This window comes from Galendromus occidentalis, unplaced genomic scaffold, assembly GCF_000255335.2.
Source record: "Galendromus occidentalis unplaced genomic scaffold, Mocc_1.1 scf7180000076675, whole genome shotgun sequence".
NCBI classification, from domain to species: domain Eukaryota; kingdom Metazoa; phylum Arthropoda; class Arachnida; order Mesostigmata; family Phytoseiidae; genus Galendromus; species Galendromus occidentalis.
In genome coordinates this window covers 22,896-27,472 of record NW_003804664.1, presented here as the reverse complement: position 1 = coordinate 27,472, position 4,577 = coordinate 22,896, and positions in this window count along the sequence as shown.

Below are 4,577 nucleotides of genomic sequence, written 5' to 3'. Positions count from 1 at the left end.
CGCTCAAATCAAACCTGCGCTCAATTCAAACCTGCGCTCGAATTGAACATGCGCTCAATTCAAACCTGCGCTCAATTCAAAGCCGAGCTCAATTCGAAGCCGCGCTCAAATCAAACTCGCGCTCGAATCACGCCGCGCTCAAATCAAATATGCGCTCAAATCAGCTAGCACCCTCTCTCCCACCGTTCGAGAATCCCTGGAGCTTCCCCTCCAGACGGCGATCGTGTTTGAACTCCTGCCTCATCCTTGGCGGCGAAGCGGCTTCTATGGCGGACTTAAAAAGACAGCGCGAAACTGTCCAAGGGGATACAATTTGCGGCCTGAATTGCAATATGCCCCTGGATCAACGTGACCAGTTTTCGCAGCGCCTGAAGGTCGTCGTATCGCACCAGTCGAGGAAGGTTCCGTAGCTCGCTGAGGATCCTCTCAGTCTCGTTCTCAACTCGAGCATAGTTCTCGTCGAGCAAGTCGAGAGCGACTTGATAATTAGCGTCTGAGAGCTCAAGAGCGTGTACGATTTGCTTCGGCTCACCAGACACGTACTTCCGAAGGTACATCAAACGCTCGATCGGCGGCGCATCGGGTCGCTTGTTCACGAAGCTCTTGAATTGCGTTATGAACGCGCGGCATCGCAACCGATCACCATCGAACTCGTCTGAGGAGATATCGAGCCCCTTTGGATGGCGAGGCGCTGTGATGACTGTCGCAGCTTCGCTTACCGGAACTCGGGCTTGACCTGAGGAAGCCGCACCCGGTTCATTGGATTCCGGCACACTTGACGGCGCGGCCTCGACTGGCGACTCCTCTGTCTCAGAGATTACGGGTTTGAATCTTACGCGACGGAAACCCTTTGGGGTACTGCAGAAGGTTTCGACCAACTGCTGCGATTGCTCTGAGCGCCACCGGTCTGTCATGGATCGCTGGGAAGAACCTCGCCTCACTAGGGCCGAAATCGCGGCGATGGCTCTCTCGACGTCGATCCCGAACCGCTCGACCTCGGTGAGCTTTGCCTCGAAATCGGCCTCGTTGGCTTCACTCATTAGGTCGGATATTTGCGCGTAGAGCTCACGAATCCGGCTCATGTGCTGAGTCATGATCTCGAAGAAGGCATGCGTGCCGTCAGAGAACCTCGGTTCGTCGGAGTTCGAGAGTCCCTCGAGTGGGTCGATACCGGCTTTGGCAGCCTTGCGGCGGAAGGTCCTCGAAATTCAAGTCCCCTAAGCGATCTGGGAGTCTGATCCGGGGCTGTGTTCTCGGCGGACATCGCGCGGCGAGCACAGCGTGTGGTTTGGACGAGTTCGAAGAAGCGAGTGGTAACAGCGACTCGTATCGTGGTCACGGCACCATGTTATTTTGTATACGACCGATAGGGACGAGCCGCTATTGATCTCCGACTTGGTACCACAGGGAACGACATTGCATCGGTTGCACAATTCCAGTTTTCGACTCTTCATTTTCGTCACTCTCAATCGAGGCGTCTGCATGGACGCGCGTTATTATAAAACTGCCCGTTCCGAAACCAATGGACTTAATTTATCGGCGAGTTCCTGAACAGCATTGGCGCTGAATTCACCAAGAGTTGCGCCTATCGACCTCAAATGAACGGCATCTCCGAGAGATCCAATCGCACTCTGAATAACCTTATCCAATGTGTCAGAACTACCCTTCCCTTACGACCGAATCCTGTTAGATGATCCTTTCCGGAAGATTGACTACTCTGTTCCGAGGCGTTTCACAACTTTTATTCCACGATGGACCTCCGATTCTCCCCACGCGCGCTCGGTAGCGCCGTCGGAGACACGCTGACTTCCTGACTATATCTCGCGCGACTCTCTGTTTTCTGCTACGTGCACTTGTCCCACATCCTATGCGGAGCTTCACCAACAACATAGTCATCCCTCACATGGTGTCAAAAAATTCGTCAAATCGAATGAAGTATGGCGCTCACACGCTAACCAACTGAGACAACGTCACGCTGACGCCTCAATCGGCTCAAGACAAATGATCAATGGATTCCAACTAGCGTTCGATCTACCTCTGCCAAGTGAGCAACATGCTTTCTCCATCAAAGGGAAGAGAGACCCAGTAGGTCCAAAAACACCCATCAAAACACACTATGATACACTCCAAACACCCAAACGAACACCACAATTTATTCCAAAAATTGAAACACTGATGAAGAAACTTAGAACAGTGGAAAAGAAACATGGTGTGAATGTTACTCAACAAGATAAAGATGAACTCATGATGAGTATTCAGGAGTTAGAGAAAGAAATCGCTAACAGCGACGATGTTGAATTAAAAGACTTGGTAGATAAAACCAACGCCCTCGTTACGATCATGGGACATCACACCACGACCGCGGAGCTGAGATATAGGATCTCTCAAGAAGACACTGATCCCGAAGAGATGTCAAACCTAATGCAATCTCTCTCCCTCGCTGAAGAAAACCTGCCGCAAAAGGTTGACATAACTGAGATACTGGAGCAATGTGAGGTAGTGAATACCCAATCTCTAGTAGCCGAGCTTGCCGAAGCAGCCGTGAATGTTAACATCAACCAAACGTTCTCACAAGAGTCTCTAGACTTACAAGACAAGTCCCAAGAAGCTCAACGCAGACTCATTCAGCACGATCTTCAAAAGAAGAAAGGAGAACTTCGAAGGAACTTATTCGAAGCATCATCATCCGAAGAAGATCCAGCCAGCGGAATTCAGCCCATCCCCGAAGATCGTGATCCAGACAATACTACCCCAGAGGATGCAGGAAACGAGAGCGACGACAACGAAGAGGAACCGACAACACCGGACGAAAACCTTCTCGAGACGTCGATCTTCCAGCACCAGCAAATGGTCTCCTTCAGAGTAGACGGAAAGGACGGAAAGGACTACGAAGAAGAAAACACCGAGACCAAACGAACCAAAAGGATTCGAAAACATCCTTCCTTCCTCGATGTCACGCATACTAATGCCCCGCGATATAAGTCCTTAAAGTTTGACTAAACCAATTGCTCTCTAAAGAAAGGGAGATGTCGCGGTCGGCTTTCCAGCCTAACGCGTAGACTGGAAAACTGCTAACCAGATTACAACGATTCTGAGTCAGCATAGCGGATATCGAGATGTCAAGGTTAAAAGTGGCCCTTGCTCTAGAGAACTATAAAAGGAGCCACCGATCCCAGAATAAACAAGTACGAGCAAGTACGAGCAAGTACGAGTCAAGTACGAGCTGAGTAGTAACCAGGTGAACTCGACGGTGTCTTCCTTGATGTTCCAATACCTACCGCCTTACACCACAACACTTAGTGACCACATCGACGACGTCCTCAGCACCGGTCTTCAATGTGGCCCCGCCGCCGCCGCTCGTAGTAAATGGCGTGGACCTCTACAATGATTCGGAGGATTTCAAACATGAGTACGAAATATTCGCACTGGTCACTCAAAGGAAGACGCAATCGGAGGAGCTTCAGAAAGCAACATTCCTGTCGTGCCCAGGAATCGAAGCCAGGAACTGGCTGAAAGGGCAGGGGTGGACATCACGAAGTTGTCGAAGAACCAAGTCATCGAAGAAATCAACGAAAAATGCACAAAGAAATCGTCGAAAACGCTTGAGGATTTTCAATTCTGGTGCCCGGACATGAACCAGGCTGAGGACGAGCAATTTGATAAATATATGGGCCGAGTCAGCACAGCCGCTATGATTTGCGGGTTCGAGGATAAAACCGAGAACATTGTCGATCGCTTGATACGCAGCCGGATCATGATTGGAAGTCTCGACAGAAGCCTGACGCGACAGTTGCTCGCCGAGGATGTAGATCTCAACACGGTGATGGAAAAGTGTCAAGCAGCGGAGTCAAGCTCGAAAGGACAAGCTCAGATGACGAAGAAAGTCGTGGAAGACCTCACGGTGGCCGCGGTCTCCAGACCGGAAAGGAGGAGACCGGGAGCGGTGAACAATCCGATAGATCGAAATGCTCAGAGAAGGGACAACAACAGAAATGGTGACGACCTGGGATCACCGATCGCGTGTATTGTGTGCGGACGCGTGGGACATATGGCCGAAAATTGTCGATCCAAGTTTGAGAGCAGAAAGAAGCGAGTATACATGGTACAGCAACACAGTGATATGGAGGAAGACAGAAGACTGGAGAAGCCACCGGACGACGAAAGTTTCCACGTGAATGCGATCCGCCAACGGCCGGATTGGCTGAAAAAAATGTCGCTCGACGACGCGATCAGGAAAATCGGGAAGTCAACAGGCTCAAAGTGGCAAGACGTCCTCCGTATCGGTGGTGGAAGAGTTATGGTGGCCATCGACACTGGGGCAGAATGTAGTTTGCTGCCCAGGTATCTTGTCACGGAACTACTCAAGACGCACAAGACAGCCCGGCTCCACCGTTCGAAGACAAAGTTTGGTCTCCTACTTCAACGATGAGCACACAACAACCGAGTGTATACATCTGCCGATCTCTCACAAAGCGCATAAGGTGGTGGAGAAGTTTTTCGTGGTGACGCCGGATCTCAGGCCAACAATCAGTGGTGACACGGCCGAAGCTTTTGGGTTGATACGGAGAATTTTTTTT